Below are 18,716 nucleotides of genomic sequence, written 5' to 3' on the forward strand. Positions count from 1 at the left end.
AGCAGCTGTTGCAATTCTATTTGCAGATACAATAGGCTTTAAACCAACAAAAATAAGGAAGGATAAGAATGTTCACTTCATATTTGTTAAGGGTAATAATCAATATGATGAGATTTCAATGATTAATATCTATGCACCCAACCAGAATGCGCCTCATTTTTAGAGAAACTCTAACAGACATGAGCAACTTGATTTCCTCCAGCTTCATAATAGTTGGAGATTTTTACATTCCTTTGGCAGTGTTGGATAGATCCTCCAATAACAAGCTGAGCAAAGAAATCTTAGACTTAAACCTAACCATTCAACATTTGGATTTAGCAGATATCTACAGAATATTTCATCCCAACAAAAGTGAATACACATACTTCTCATCAGCCCACGGAACATACTCCAAAATCAATCACATCTTAGGACACAAGTCTAACCTCAGTAAATTTAAAGGAATAGAAATTATTCCTTGCATCCTATCAGATCACCATGGAATAAAAGTTGAACTCAGTAACAACAGGAATCTGCATACTCATATAAAAACATGGAAATTAAATGACCTTATGCTGAATGATAGCTTGGTAGAGATGAGATTAGGAAGGAAATCGCCAAATTTTTGGAACAAAACGACAATGAAGACACAAATTATCAGAACCTCTGGGATACAACAAAGGCAGTCCTAAGAGGGAAATTTATAGCACTACAAGCCTTCCTCAAGAGAACGGAAAGAGAGGAAGTTAACAACTTAATGAGAAATCTCAATGAACTGGAAAAGGAAGAACATTCCAACCTAAACACAGTAGAAGAAAAGAAATAACCAAAATTAGAGCAGAATTAAATGAAATTGAAAACAAAAGAATTATACAACAGATCAATAAATCCAAAGGTTGGTTTTTTGAAAAGGTCAATAAAATAGATAAACCTTTGCCTAACCTAACCAGGAAAAAAAGAGTAAAATCTCTAATCTCATCAATAAGAAACAACAAAGACATAATAACAACAGACTCCTCAGAAATTCAAAAAATCCTTAATGAATATTATAAAAAAACTTTATTCTTAGAAATATGAAAATCTGGGAAATTGACCAATACTTGGAATCACGTCACCTTCCAAGACTTAGCCGGAATCAAGTGGAAATTTTGAACAGGCCAATATCAAGTTCGGAAATAGCATCAACCATACAAAATCTCCCTAAAAAGAAAAGCCCAGGACCAGATGGCTTCATGTAAGAAGTCCACCAATCCTTTAAAGAGGCTCTAGTGCCTATATTACTCAACCTATTCCAAAATGTAGAAAAAGAAGGAAGAATACCCAACATGTTCTATGAAGCAAAAATCACCCTGATCCCCAAACCAGGAAAAGACTCAACAAGAAAAGAAAATTATAGAACAATATCACTAATGAATATAGATGCAAAAATATTCAACAAGATCCTAACAAACAGAATCCAGCAACACATCAAACAAATTATACATCATGACCAAGTCGGTTTTATCCCAGGGTCTCAAGGCTGGTTCAATATACGTAAATCTATAAGTATAATTCAGCACATAAACAAATTAAAAAACAAAGACTATATGATTCTCTCAATCGATGCAGAAAAAGCTTTTGATAATACCCAGCATCCCTTCATGATCAGAACACTTAAGAAAATTGGTATAGAAGGAACATTTCTTTTTTTTTTTTTTTTGTAGAGACAGAGTCTCACTTTATGGCCCTCGGTAGAGTGTAGAAGGAACATTTCTTAAACTAATAGAAGCCATCTACAGCAAATCCACAGCCAATATTGTATTGAATGGAGTTAAACTGAAATCATTTCCACTCAGATCAGGAACCAGACAAGGCTGCCCATTGTCTCCATTGCTCTTTAACATTGTAATGGAAGTTTTAGCCATTGCAATTAGGAAGAAAAGGCAATCAAGGGTATCCATATAGAGTCAGAGGAGATCAAACTTTCGCTCTTCGCAGATGATATGATTGTATATCTGGAAAACACCAGGGATTCTACTACAAAACTCTTAGAAGTGATCAAGAAATACAGCAGCATCTCAGGTTACAAAATCAACATTCATAAATCGGTAGCCTTTATATATACCAACAATAGTCAAGCTGAAAAAACAGTTAAGGACTCTATTCCATTCACAGTAGTGCCAAAGAAGATGAAAATTTGGGAGTTTATCTAACAAAAGACGTGAAAGATCTCTATAAAGAGAACTATGAAACTCTAAGAAAAGAAATAGCTGAAAATGTTAACAAATGGATAAACATACCATGCTCATTGCTGGGAAGAATTAGTTGTTAAAATATCCATACTACCCAAAGCATTATACAATTTTAATGCAATCCCTATTAAAGCTCCACTGTCATACTTTAAAGATCTTCAAAAAATAATACTTCTTTTTATATGGAATCAGAAAAAAACCTCGAATAGCCAAGACATTACTCAGAAATAAAAACAAAGCAGGAGGAATCACGCTACCAGACCTCAGACTATACCATAAACCGATGGTGATCAAAACAGCATTTTACTGGCACAAAAACAGAGAAGTAGATGTCTGGAACAGAATAGAGAACCAAGAGACGAATCCAGCTACTTACCATTATCTGATTTTGACAAGCCAATTAAAAACGTTCAGTGCGGAAAAGATTCCTTATTTAACAAATGGTGCTGGGTGAACTGGCTGGCGACCTGTAGAACACTGAAACTGGACCCACACCTTTCACCATTAACTAAGATAGACTCTCACAGGATTAAAGATTTAAACTTAAGAAATGAAACTATAAAAATACTAGAAGAGAGTGCAGCGAAAGACCTTGAAAAAATCGGTCTGGGCGAGTACTTTATGGTAGGACCCCCCGGGAAATTGAAGCAGCTTCAAAAATACACTACTGGGACCTGAACAAACTAAAAAGCTTCTGCACAGCCAAGAACACAGTAAGTAAAGCAAGCAAACAGCCCTCAGAATGGGAGAAGATATTTGCAGGTTATGTCTCCAACAAAGGTTTAATAACCAGAATCCACAGAGAACTCAAACATATAAGCAAGAAAAGAACAAGTGACCCCATCGCAGGCTAGGCAAGGGACTTGAAGAGAAACTTCTCTGAAGAAGACAGGCGCGCGGACTACAGACATATGAAAAAATGCTCATCATCTTTAATCATTAGAGAAATGAAAATCAAAACTACTTTGAGATACCATCTAACTCCAGTAAGATTAGCCCATATCACAAAATACCAAGACCAGAGATGTTGGCGTGGATGTGGAGAAAAGAGAACACTTCTACACTGCTGGTGGGAATGCAAACTAATACATTCCTTTTGGAAAGATTGTGGAGAACACTTAGAGATCTAAAAATAGACCTGCCATTCAATCCTATAATTCCTCTACTAGGCATATACCCAGAAGTCCAAAAATCACATCATAACAAAGATATTTGTACCAGAATGTTTATTGCAGCCCAATTCATAATTGCTAAGTCATAGAAAAAGCCCAAGTGCCCATCAATCCACGAATGGATTAATAAATTGTGGTATATGTACACCATGGAATATTATGCAGCCTTAAAGAAAGATGGAGACTTTACCTCTTTTATGTTTACCTGGATGGAGCTAGAACATATTCTTCTTAGAAAAGTATCTCAAGAATGGAAGAAAAAGTATCAAGTGTACTCATTCCTGCTATGAAACTGATTTATGGCTTTCATATGAAAGCTATAACCCAGTTATAACCTAAGAATATGGGGAATGGTGAGAGGGAAGGGAAGGAGGGGGGAGTATGGGCGGAGGGAGGGTGATTGGTGGGATTACATCTGTTGTGCATCTTACAAGGGTAGATGTGAAACTTAGTAAATGTAGAATATAATTATCTTAACACAATAACTAAGAAAATGCCAGGAAGGCTTTGTCAATCAGTGTGATGAAAATGTGTCAAACAGTCTATAAAACCAGGGTATGGTGTCCCATGATCGCATTAATGTACACAGTTATGATTTAATAATTCAAAAAAAAAAAGATAAAAGGCTCCTCTTTCCTTAAGGGAAGTCATAAAGTGGCCCAGAGAGTATAAAATTGTAGGGGTAGTTATATCTTTTTTTGTCTGAGAACTTGACACTATTCAATTGATAAATCATCTGTATGAATAGTCAAACTGAGCTTAGAATTATTAAGAGGGAGGTGAGAAAGGGCCTAGGGCAACGGGTCTCAACCTGTGGGTCACAATCCCTTTGTAACAACGAAAATACATGGCTGCATTAGGAAGATTGAGAACCACTGGCTTAGGGTGTTTAGCTTATTGTTTGCATTTCAAAAATCAAACTGTTACTTATTTTTTGCAATGAATGCTTTTTATAGGAAATCTTACATAGGAACCTAATTTACATAACAGAAAAAACGTGAACTTCAAATACGTGAAACATGTATTTGGAACAGTTTGGAAACACGTACTGGGAACACAGTTTAGAAACTTCCAGTGCATTGAGAGAAGCACGGGTTTTGGAGTAAGAAAGATGAAGATTCTACTGCTGCTGTGATGACCCATAAATTGCGTTTACTTTACATGAGGGTCTTTTTTTTTCCTCTACGGTCCCATTTTCTTAGCTATAGAATATGAATAGGGAACTTTCATGAAATGTCACAATAATTAAATAATAATAATGAAAGCCCACCTGCTCTGAGTGCTTGCTATGTGTCGAACACTGTTTCAAGTGAATTCCCTGTATCATCTAGTTTAATCCCCATAAAAACTCCGTAAGGTAGTACTTCAGTATTTCTTGCTGCTTCTCTATCTGCTTTACCAAATCTTCCTATTCTTGCCATTCTTTAAGGAACAACCCAAGTCTGCACAGCTAGTGTTTTGCAGAGTAAGAGCTTAAACTATAGCAGTTCAAACCATTTCCAGATCCTTCACTATCACTTATTAGTCTTTATGCCTACACAAAGCCTGGCATCTGGGACATGTGCATTAAGTGAAAATTCTCTCAGCATCAATTATATGCCATATTAAAAAATGACAAGTAGGAATAATTGTTATATCATTGTTATAACTGACATACTGCCAACATGGCACACATTTAAGTAACGTAGTTCAATATCACGTCTTTATTTAAAAAAAGAAACTTTTGAATACTAATAAAATAATTTTTGATGTTGTAATTTTATTAACCTCACTGAATTATATTTTATTCACTTTTATGAATTTTTTTCCATTTAGAAAAGAGTTAATCCTTTTTTACAGAGATAGACTGAGGCAAAAAAATAGGGAAATGCACGATGCTACTATATTGTAAACTATGGGCAGTATTTGTCAGTCCTGACTGTGTTTATCCTATCATCCATTCCTGATAGGCAGGCCTATCAATTCCTGCCTTTGTTCACTGCGTGGTTCTGGTTTCTCCTACAACCCTACCTTTTCCATATCTTGCTCCTTTCCAGATCATCTTCTTACAGACATGCCTTAAACGTTAGCCTTTCACAGAGTTCAGTGTGGTCTTTCCTTCCAACTTCACTCTCTAGCACTTTCACTCAAACTGCTGTTATCAGATAACACCAATATACCCACTGGTGATGGCAACCCAGACCTCACCTCTCACATCTAAACTAAGAGCTGATGAGGCAACTCTATTTCTGGTTAAACTGGAAACCCTTTTTTTCTTCTTCTTTTCTCTTTTTCTGTTCTCTTTCTTCCCCCCTTCCCATTTCTTCCCTCCTTTTCCTCTTTTTCCATCTGTTTTCTTTTATAATTCCCATGAATCCATTTAATATTCAGTTTCTTAAATTAATTCAGACAAGTCAGAAATTAGTGATCTATAAAACACTGAGGATTTTTCTACGTTGAATTCTTCTCCTTCTTTTTGAGGTAAAAGATAGGCAACCACTCCCAAAAACCACTTCTGCAGGCTGGAAATACGACACAGCTACAAATTCCCACCCTATCTGCGGATGTATCAGAATTCTCCCGTTCTCCACTAAACCTCACTCCAGGCCTTGGGACAGCCTGACTTGTCCCTCTAAAAAAGGTTTTCTACCTTTAATCACAATTCAGACTGAGTTAAAAGAAATAGTTTCTCACTTCTTGTACTTGGACATTCAGAAACAGTCTTCAAAGTTATCTAGTTTTCTGTCCCTTCATGGACAAAATCTTTCTTGACATTTTTTTTCCCTCCAGAGCAGCGGTTCTCAACCTGTGGATGGTGACCCCTTTGTTCCATTTGTAACAATGTGGCAATGAGGAAGGTTGAGAACCAGTGCTCCAGAGCAATGGCTCTTTAAGTCACATGCCACTGTCTCCACCACCCCTACCATAACCCACTCCAGAGCCTATTCATTTTATTGCTATGACTTCAAGCTGAGTTCTGAACCAGATGAAATATTTGTTTTAATTTTTATACCCCAAACTGTTTAAAAACCTTTTTACAAAGGCTCATTGCAATCCCCACCCGAAGTTGTTCCTGGCAAGATGGATCTCACCTGATAGCTCAGGCACATTCTCCATACTTAGGAGCTTGTATCACTCATTGTTTTCATCAAAAACAGTGTTTCCTTCAAATTTGCCAAATCACAGGTTTGCAGGGCAATGCTTCAAAGCAGCTCATCTCTACCATTAATATTAGTGATGAGCAAAAATGGCAGAGATGGGTACATCTGGAAGAGACGGGCTTAGAAATCTGTCACAAAGGGTTTGGGAGTAAATTAGGGAAGGGGAGGATTATGTGTGTGAGAGTTTCCGATGCCAAGAAAATCAGACCATGATCACTATTAAGAGGAAAATGTGCAAATGATCAGCTGTGATTTGAGCTGCGTTTGTTGCAGGTGTCCTCCCTGCAAAAGGCATAATCCTAATCTAATTATATTCAAATGGCTACTTAATAATGCCAGATGGCTTTCTGGTAATTATTTCAGCCTTCTGTCTAAACTTCTGCTTTTGAAAGAATATAACCACATAAAAACACAACATGCTCCTTTCTGTGAAGTTATACAGTGATTTCGGTACTAACGTTACCACTTCGTATTCTATAGTTAATAAGAAAGTTGAGCCCTGGCCGCAACGCCACATTTTCGCTTGTTCCTAATGAACACTGACATTCGTGCTCAATTAACAATGACACATGTAATCATATGAGCCTTTACTCTGATTCCAACCCAGTACGCTAGACCAGAAGGAGGCCTCCCTGTGTGATCAGATCAAAGCCCCTAAGCAGTGGGCCTTTTCAGAGCAGGGTAGAGACAAATTAATCACACGTATCTAATTTTAAGAAGCATGGTTGAAGAACCACTGGCAGAGACAGGAGAAAGCCAGCCCCGAAGCAGGTTCATGTCATAAAAAAAGATGAGGCATCGTGCCTGACAATATCTGTTTGCAGTTTTCTGATTCAGATTCTTTCTCATGGATAGTAAATTAGCTTTTTCTTTTTTAATGAGAGATACGAAAAGTGCTCTTTGGTAATGATACACAGTAGGTTAACTACACTGACATCAATATGTCTTTCTTTGAATCTTTATGCATTTTGTGGTTTATTTTCTTTCCAGCTTCTTTGGGGAGCTCTTTGGAGACAACTTTAGCTAATGATTAATAAGGGGGGACCCTCCTGTGGGAATCATTTGGAATCACTATACTCTTCAAATAAATCAACATTTCAGAATTCTAATCAGCAAAATTTGGATTCTAAATGATAGATACGCATAGTGGCCCACTGCATCTGGATTCATTAACACACAAATGTAACGAATTCTACCTTCAGAAGTCAATATGAAGAAACATAGGTATATACATTCATGTAGAACAAGATTCATGAGACTGGTAACTTTGAGGGAAGCCTGATGCTGAGATAATAAAACTATATCTTTCAATCCCTATCTCCATTGGAACTCACCTGCCTTTTTTCCTTAAATTTACTCGTAATTTATTCTTCCATTGATCTGTGCCATAGCTGGCTACAGGAGTGTCCAATCTGTTTTGTGTCTTTTTTTCTGCCATACATTGGAAGAATAAAAGTTGTTTGGACCACATATTAAACACAAAAACATTAATAAAAACTAATTAGTTAAAAAAAAAGGAAAAAATTCCTCACACAATTAGCACCAGCCCTGTACCACATGTTGGACATCCCTGTTTCTAGGCTCTTTTGACAATGCCACACGACTTCTATTTGAATCATGACGATGGGTATCTGCCTGAAATATCCTACCGCACATGCTACAGTCATCCAAGGAGCTCCACTGGTGCGCTGATGCTTAGTAAAGGAAAGTTAGCAACCCATAGAGAAGGCCAGAAGCAGAACAAACTACGCAGACCACAAGGCCATGACCAGTTGTAAAAGACCCGAAGGTTACCAATTATGGTAATTGGTGGACCACCCTATGGTGCATTTTACAAGGGTACATGTCAAACCTACTAAGTGCAGAGTATAAATGTCTTAACACAATAATTAAGAAAGTGTGGTGAAGGCTATGTTAACCAGTTTGATGTATTCAAATGTATATAAAACCAGCACATTATACTGCAAAAATGCATTAATGTACACAGCTATGATTTAATAACAATAAATAAATAAATAAACCCAAAGGTTTAACAAATGGTATAACGAAATCAAGGACAGGGTATCTAAATTGAATAATTCAGCCCCATTGGGATTGGATTTCAGACTTTTCTGTCTCATTTTTGTTAAAAACCACATCTTTTTTCTTTGTGGATTGCTATGGAATACAAATGGAAAACATTAAAACTTTTTCCCCAACATTATTAAATGGAATTTTAAAAGCAAATTACTTTACAGTTCTTTTGGGGATGACTAAGGTGAATCAGTACGATGCTTGTCAAATCTGATTACACACCAGAAACACTGATTTTATTGCATTTGTTCATTTTGTTTGTTTTAATGGATGTTCAGGCCCCACCCACAGATATTGTTTTAATTGATGGATAAAATATCCATATCTAGGTTTGATCATCAGTATCAAAATCCGCAAATACTGCTCTTTTGTAGCCAGTGGCGAACCCCCTCAAGCAAAAGGCTCATTCACTGTGTTCCACATAAGGGCTCAAATAAACGAGCCCAGTGGTCAGCCGAAGGGGAACAAGTTCTCCATGCTGAAATAAGGTCCATGCCAGAATGAATATCCATTCATTTACGAACTTATAGCAAATATGAATCAAATATAAACTGTGTGCCATGGACTGTTTAAGTAACTTCAAGTATAGCAGTGGACAGATTAGACAATTCTTGTGTCTTTGGAGAACCTGCTATCTGCTAGGAAAGAAATAAACTAGTCAACAAACTAATAAATCAATCAATCCACCAAATGATCTTCAAAAAAATGGCAAGTGCTAAATAAGCTAATTTAGCTAAGCAAGTGCTAAACTAAATACTATGTGGTGGTGAGCACAGAAAATAGCCAATGTGGGGCTGCTCCAGGGAACAAAGCCTGGGAAGGAATCTTGGTGGAAGTGACATTTGAGCCACAACTTAAATGATGAGCAGAAGTCTATTTGTGCAAAGGTCTGCAAGAAATCTTCCAGGCTGGAGTCCACAACTGCAGGTGACCTGACATGGATCTGGCTTAGCATGTGAGAGGAACATTTCTGTGATCAGTGAGGCTTTGGTGGAGCAGCCAAGGGGAAATTAGTAATATGGGACAAAGAGAAACTGAGAGCCTCCATCGAGCAAAGGCTTTCCAGTTACGAAGAAGAGCTTGAATTTTGTTCTGATTTGAAATGGGGAATGGGTTGGCGCTGATTAAGTACAGAAGGTCATCAGAGCAACTTTAAATAGAGGTAGGAAAAGGAGACTATAAAGGTTGGATTCATTCTTAATAATGAAGAAAGGAATGGTTGTAACCCTGAGAATTTTTGCCTGAGCTTCAGATTTCTTTATTCCCAGCAACATCAGAATATCTGCCCTGTCTGTTCCCTATAACGCTTCCATGATAGGCAAGAGCCTACCAGGGAACTCTAAAACTTGGAGCCCAAGAAAACAACCCATCCTCTAAGTCCCTGATATTAATTTCAGAAAAAATAAAAATAAAAATGGTTGTTTCTATTCCCACCACACATTTTGTAATATTTTCCTTCTATACAGGAAAGTGCCCACATGTAACAATTTGAAATGCACACAAACTTTATGGCCACCCTGTATTTTAAGGGGATTAAAATTAGATATTTTTCCATCCTAGGATATTATTAGGGAGTAACATTGTGAGCCCATTTAATAGTGACAGTCCCGAGACATAAGTTTTTCTCTTCTCCACTTAATAGAAGGTTTGGCAGCTACTCTACTGAGTAGATGCAATATTTGAATCCAAATCCAGATTCCTTTTATTTTTAAATCAATGATATTAACTAATTCATCACACTTTCATTTGCCAGTTCCTATTTGATGACACGGAGGTGCCTTCTGGAAAGAGTAGTCAGATCAGTCCATTCTACTTCCCTCCTTACCCAGTTGGCAGGAATCATCTTAGCTCACAGGATCAAAGGGCAATTTATGACACACATAAAAGGGAGAGTGAAGCCTACCACCCTCCATTCTCTAAGCAAAGAAACTGAGGCATAGGGCTTGCTAAAGGCAGAGTCCAGTCTCAATACCTAATCTCCTTACCGTAATCCAGTCTCTTTTCGATACACAAGGCTGCCCTGGACTATCCTGGTAATGATGTGTCTTTCAACTCTGACTTACCCTAAGCCAAAGATGGTTAGAACCCTGGTGAAGATCTTGAAATCTATTTGTTTCCCAATGTGCCGCACCCACGGCACCACAGCCGTAGTGAGGCGGCGCTGTCCGCGTTTTAGAACGCTGGTAAGGAGGCTTGTGCTCCACGGAGCTTTGCCCCCAGCGACCCCTGCACAAACGGCATCAGAAACGGTGCTCTATGTGCCAAGTCACCCGCAGGAGCTTGAACGACCGTGGCAGCCTTTAAAATTTATTACTTTGTTTTTCTTTAGCATAGGTCTGTGTGCTCTGACACTAATCACAATGTACTTTCTCAAAGCTGAACCCACCGCACTACAGGATAAGATAAGGCACAAGCCTGCTAGACTCAGGGCCGCCTATAAGTCAGACACTAAAACGTTTAAGTAATAAATACCATCACAGTAAATACCAATGATTTAGGAGTAAAACAATTTCACAACCATGAGTGGTACTGTTTATTTTAGGTATGCTTTTAACTGCTATCAATTACGAACAGAGACAAAGTAATTACATTGTTAAAAATATCTAAAACAATCAGAGCTTACCTAAACACAAAACTGCAACCGTAAGGAAAAAATTTGTAACTTTCCCAGTAATTCAGAATGACCCTTGTGTAACCCATGACGCCCCTGCCTGTGAGCAGAAGTGTATAAGTACTTACTGAGTTTCACAATGAATTTGCAGCTGCATACTTCACCCGTGGTGTGCCAGACTGTCATTCCTGCGCCGACCTCTCAACTTTCCTCGTTCCTTCTCCCTGCTTTCCCTCGGACTGGAGCCCACCGACAGGGCGGTCCGCGGCACCAATGTCAGGTTACAATTATTGTCATCCCTAAGGCCACATCTGCTGAGCAGGTTAGCATTCTCCTTAATCTGTACAATGCAAGATTCTGAGATATACTGGAATTCTAGAATATTTGTGTTTAATTATTTCAGTATGGAGAGAAGTGTGATATCCAGTATTTCCTCAATCTACAATGTCTACACCTACTTTCTCCAAGCCATGCCTTCCTCATGCTATTATCCTCACTTGGAAGGTCCTTCTCATTTCTTTTTGAGAGAGGATTGCCAAGCAAGCATATTATTCAGCTCCATGTCTTTATTTGATGTCCTATTTTGCATGTTCGTGGACAAAGGCAATTAATACTTGTAACGTGGATTGAAAAGTGAAGGAGAATGAAACATGATTATTCATTTATCCAACTACCTGTTTAGAACCTTTCATATGTCAAGAACAGGGTTATAAAGTGACACTAATAGTCACTAAAATATGACCCCTGGCCTCAAGAAGTTAAAATTCAGTGGAAAGCTTACTAGACTAACAGACAATTACAAAGAATGTAATAAGTTCTCTAGAAACCTCTAAGGACATGTTTGCAGTTAGTTGAAGCCTATACATATTTAAATCTATGTGTCATTTCAGAGGCAATTTACCTTGAATTTCTTTCCAGACTTAGATGATGTCCTGTGGTGTGACATTAATATATATATGAAATATATATCACTTAATTATATAATGTATCAAGTAAAAAATTTATATCCTTGTTTCCTTTAAGTATTATTGTTTAATATGTCAAATATTCATGCACTATGTCTTGAATGACGCCTTTGAGGATTTGTGGATATCCTCAAGAGTAACTTCCAGAGTAAATATTATTATAAATATTCAATTGTTTTAATGTTTTTATCTGAAAGTACACACATAGTTTATCATACTGCACATAAAATTGCATTTTTTAACAAATGTTTAAAAATCTTTCAATAATGATCACAAACACTGATAGCTCACAAACTTGATTTCCATCGTGGAGTAACTTCAATCTAGCATTAATAACTACGAATTTTATTTTCACTGTTTAAAAAGTGCATCGACAATACATGATAAATCCATTAGTCAAACTCCATTATCCTAGGATTATATCTACATTATATCTCATCCCTAGATCACTAGTATAGCTTAAAATGTAATCTCCAATCCCATGCCCAAACTGGCAATTGCAATTTGCCAGCCAAACTACAATATGAATATAGAATGTACAATAAGTTTTTTGGAAAGTGAAAAAGCAATGTAGTAACAGAAAAAGTACATTATCTTATTTCTACTTATTCCAAAAAATCTTAAAAACACTTGACCTTTAACTATCTTCTTTGTTGCCATGCAAGCTTTCCCAATTTGTATTTTATTTGCCACACTTGTTTGCCATGAGTGTTTGAAGTAATTGCTCTCATAGGACGGTGAAGATAGCCCTCCTTATTCTTTTAGTAAAAAACTATGCTCAAGGCCCATTAGTTCACAATATATTTTCCCTCTTTTGTCTCTTGAGTCATGAAATTTACCCCTCCCTCTGAATGGATGAGGCCTTTTGGGTAATATCAAGGAGAAGAGAGATACATTGAGAATTCAAACTTCCTCTTTTAATAGTGACTGTAGCCCCATACTAATTCATCAAAAGGATGACCTGTGGTGACCTTATTCAGTGATACTAACATGAAGGCAGCCACAGTAAGAATATTCATAAGCCACCTTGCACAAAAGGGTTATTCCAAAAGAAAAATAACATAGGTATTCTATGCCCCAAAAGTTCTCAAGCTCATGGACTACCTACATCATTTTTTAATTAAAACCTTGATAGATTATGTCTCCTTCTAGATTAATGGAGTATCTGTGAGGCTTCTCTGTGCCACTCACCACACTGCTGATTCATTGATTCCTTGTGGACTATTTTCTCACTTATCCCAGCACACATGCATAGTCCCTTCAGCCTTGACCATGTTCTCAGTTGTCATCATGGGAATAACAGATCATCATGATCTCATTCAGCAATGGGGGCTGATGTGGAGGCAGGGGGTAAACAAGTACTCTTCACTTCTCTGAAGGTTATTTGCCTGTCAGATTATCTTTAGGATAATCTTGCACACAAGTACCATTGCTATGTTAAAGACGTACAAAAACATCATGATCTGATTTACATCATCTAACATTAACTGACTGAAAACAAACAAAACAAAATGTTTCACAACTTCCTCAGAACCTCACTGATACCCATATGTCTGCTGTCATCCAGCCATCTCTTGCAACCCCATTTTTCTTATCCCTTCCTTTAACATAAAAGGCAGGCTAAAGTTCATGCTAATTTAACACAGCTCTTTAGGACAGTAGACTGCCACCTTCTCAGTTTGCTGTCTTTCCAAACGAAAGCTGCTCTCCTTGCCCAACATTTCATTTTTCAACTCACTGGATGACATGGGACAAGTGGTCCCAACTTGGATTTGGTTACAGTTCCCTTTCTGGTCACCAGCAGTGATTCCTGGCTGCACTGTGCTGTACACACATATTAAACAGCTTGTTGTATAGGAAATCTGTACATCTCTGTTGCTCCCTGTAACTAAGATGACTTTCCTTGTTCTCATTTTGTGTGATCCTATCTCTTTCATTACCCATCAGCTTAGATACTGCGTCTGCCCCATCACGCTCTGTGACCTCTGTAGGTGTTTGCTGTCCCTACTCAGAGCACCCAGAGTCCTGAGTACTACTCCATTGGAGCCTTTATTAACTCAGCATAATTATCTTTCTTCCTCACTGGACTGTGCACATTTTGGAATAAGACTTGCACCTTATTCATCTTCATATCTATAGTGTCCAATTCTATATGCTGAGTGAGCAGGCAAATACAAGATCAACATCTATGATTTGCCTGAATAGATAGATGTAGGTGTAGCAAAGCTCATCAATTCTTGCTAACAAAAATTCCCGGAATTAACTTAGAAGCTGCTTAGTTCTATTTCAGGAATGTCTGAAAAGAGTTCTTAATTTTTAATACAAAGGACCTTGAAAAAAGGGAAAGACTCACAAAAACAGAAACACTAGGCTCAGTAGCAAGATAAGACATCAGAAACCTGGCCATAAAGAACGGAACAAAACCTATTAAAAATAAGTGAATAGATAACAACAGAAAAGGAATAACAAGAAAATACAAAGAGGTAGTATGCCTTATACAGTGCATAGAGTACATAGTATTCAGAATTAAATTGTGTAAAGAAAAAAAATAGTGTAGGGAAAAATAACCAACCATATCCTTATAGGTTCTCAGACAATGAACTTACTACTACACTATTCCATAGTGTATTAATGGTCATAATTATAACTGAATATATAAATGAAATACCTTTCCTGATAGAATTTATTATTTATCAGTAAAAGCAAAATTCCTGGAAAATAGGCATCCTGGTTCTATACTTATTAAAGATGAAATGAAGAGAACTTAGTGATGCATGAAAGGCCAACAGACTAAGCTGGGACTTAGATTCTGTCTTCTGATTCCCAGCCCATGTTCTTTCTCCTGATCTTGTGAAATTAAAAAAAAAAAAAAAAAAAAATAGGGAAGGCAGGCAGGAAGGAAGGGAAATACTGATATAAATTTTAGATATTTTTTACAAGAAATAACAAAGTGTATTATTTTAGTGCTAATGAACAAATTAAGAACTATGTAGAAAAAAATAGTCATTCTTAAATGTAGTTAATTTATTGGCTTATAATTTCTTATAAAAGACATCTTTAGACAGGCAGATTCAGCATTTAATATTGACCTCAACTGACATTTCCTGTTTAAATTGTTAAAAATATCTAATTATGAAGGAATAGGTTGGTGGACTTTGATTCATTCCTATTTAGTCTCTGCCCTCAACCACAGGAGGGCTGGGTAGGCACCCACTTGCCCTGCCCAGTGGCCTCCTTCTATCAGCGTGTTGGCCTTCTGAAATGTAAGGACAGTGTAAGACACAGTACTGGCTTGAGGGATGTGCCATATTGCCATTTTTTATGATAAAATAAGGAAGTAAGACTAGATTACTCCATAAAGGGGGACAGGAAGAGCCACTTTACAAGACTATGAGTTTAGTACTTAGAAAAAACATCTAATTAGACACACTTGTGCAGCGCATCTGTTCTAGATCACAGCCATGAATGGATAGAAAATCACTATCCATTAGAGAAATGTTCTGAAAGTTAATTGCAATGTATATGTCATATAATTTAGAGCTTCAAGTACACTTTTCATTAAAACGTCACCAAAGGGTTAAAGAAGAAATGGTAGAAAACAATATTTCCGACCACTTCAACTTCATTTTTGGCATTGCCTTTTGAACCTGGCACATTTTATTTCTTTCCTATATTGAGTGACTTTTCAAGTGGTCCTGCCGTGAGCCAATAGAATTACTAAGAGGTTTCTGATTTCATAGCTATTTTTTATTATATTTGGAAGCTGATCTTAAGTAGAACTAAAACTCCAGGGCCACTATTTTAGAGCAGTAAAGATTGACATCTAAATTATGATCTAAGGAAAGTACCAGGCCATAGCTTTCATTGAATGTAGAAAGGAGTATAAAATGGATTTGTCTCTGAAAATGGTATTTGACATTTTGGGGAAATTTTCAAGCATATTAAATTCTAAATCTTAGCAATGAAATTGTAATAGACATTTGGTTTACATTCATTACTTTTAGTTAATCTCAGGTAAAGATTTTTTTTTTTAATCTATCATTAAATGGCTCTCTCTTGTCCTGGGGAAAAATACTTGTGTATATATGATTTAAAAAGCAAAGGTAGATATTACAGGGATTAGCAATGGTCAGTGGTAAGACATAATACAAAAATAATTTTATACAAAGGAAAAAAAGAATCTGGCAGTTTTTTTTTTATTCAGCTTCAGAACCAGGAAATTTATATTTCATTCAAATCTTATTAAAATAGTATTAGTTAAATATTCTATTTCCCAATTTCCATATGAATGAAGCCCATTAAAGTTACTAAACATGCCTAAGGTCATTTAGTTAGGAAGCAAAAATCTCTGTGCCTAGTATGAGTTGGTTCCCACCATTTCTCCTTATAGGATTTTTAAAATTTGTCTTTCAAAATGGAATTGAAATAGTACCTCTAAAACAGTTATTCCTATCATCACCATTCATTATGGTATAGATGTCTAACTTCTGTTTCCATAAAACCTTGCTTGTTCATCTTAACATTTATAAAACAGAATAAAAGAAGTCAGGTCATTTCTCCATTTAACTCAGTAGACACTAACCTTACCAATGGTTAAGTTGGAAAACATACCTTACAAGATCTGATAAACCAAGGCACCTATTTTAATAAATGGTACATATTAGGCAATTAAGGTATTATTGTTGCATAAAGGGGCATACCTGGAAATCAGACATAGGCCTACATAACTCCTACAGCCAATATTTCAGGAGGGTGAGCCAATATTGTACTACAAAGCAATTACTTCAAAACAGAAGTAATACATGGATGATGAGTTGGGCAGTGTCACATGGAGGATTTCTTTAGCTGTGATTAGAATAGGTTCTATGTATCTAACTAGGTACCAAAACATCTATCTATTCTAAGGCAATACTCATATTTAATCTAAAAGATGAAGATAGCAGAGAATCATTCCTAACACCTAAGGTATGACACACAAGTTTCATTGGTCATTACAGGAAGGGGAGGGGAAAACAAGAGAGAAAAAATGACTCCCAGCTGACTGAAACAGGGACACCTTCCCACTATCATACCTAAAACCTGATCTTGTAACTTGCACCTCCAATTTGACTCTTATTTTTGAAGATATATAGAGTGATAGAATGTTGCCTTGAAATCTGCATATACCAAAATTTATTCAAAACCCATGATGTAAATATTGTTGAGCCATTGTTCTACTCTGGGACTTAATCTACTGATATTATTATTAATACTGTTTATGCTGTGGAAATGAAGTCACATCATTTCAAGGACAAATGTCAAATGGCAAGGTATAAATACAAACACATTTGGGAGGAGTCCAGTGTGTTTACAACTTGGGTGTAAAATAAGGCTATGAGAATTTCCTCAAGCTTATTCTCTTTAGGTATCAACTCTGGGTACCTGAAAAGGCTGGGGTGAGAGTTAACTGATACACACATTACAGGGGCACCTGGAAAATATTCAAATTGATGGGTACTGGTTCTAAGGCAGATGTTACTGCACATTGTCATAGTAACTGGTTTCTTGAAGCGCTTATATTACCTTGTACTTCTTTCACACACACACACACACACACACACACACACTCACACACGTGTATGTGTATATGCCTAAGATTGGAGAATTAGAGTTGGGAAGCCAAGAATAGAAACAAGTAATGACCTCTCAGGCCATACATTCCACTAATAAATAGTATTCACCCTGTCTTGCCTTGTGGTAACTCATCAGGCCAAAGATACTCTATGCCACATACTTTATCTCATTACTCTGCAGACAGTTCTGTGAACTTGATTATGATTATCTTCATTTTATGAAGAGTATTATAACCAAGGTAGGTTTAAGTATATTTCCCAAGTTGACACAACTAACATGATACAAAGTCAGGACTGAACCCTGGTCTCTTCAAAGCTGAAGTTCATGATACCAGCCCTGCTGCTGCACTTCATGGCTTCCTTTTGCTTTCCAACTTTGACATAACTATCTTATGAAATAAAGGACTCTGCAAGGCACAGAATTGTCTTGATTAATGTGTCATATTAACAAGCATCAGAACAGTATAAAAATACAGAAAGGCACTATAAATACATATTGTTGGGGATGGTGATAGCAGTGGCTGTGCTATTGCCAAATTTCAACTAGTTTACTTAGAAAGTCTAAACAGTCTGTTTCTATTTTGGTGATAATAGAAAAAAAATATATAAGTTTCTATATTTATTAATTTACTATTTAAATAGGATTGGAGAAATAATGTCCGATTCTTCCTCAACTCAGGTGTCATAGGACACATACATGTACACATGCATGCACACACACACCACACCGTTCAACTTTTATATTTAGGGTGACTTTTGGTTGTGTGTTTTGTTAAGTCTTAATAGTAGCCAATGATAATATCACCCTGGTGTTTTTGTCCAATGTTCCACGTTAGTACAAACAACTAAAATTGTACCTATTAACATGGCATTTATATAAAGCTAAGTCATTTCTGATAATTCTAATTTTTTACTAATTTTAGAGGTATCTTT

The sequence above is a fragment of the Nycticebus coucang genome, chromosome 2, assembly GCF_027406575.1.
Source record: "Nycticebus coucang isolate mNycCou1 chromosome 2, mNycCou1.pri, whole genome shotgun sequence".
NCBI lineage: Eukaryota > Metazoa > Chordata > Mammalia > Primates > Lorisidae > Nycticebus > Nycticebus coucang.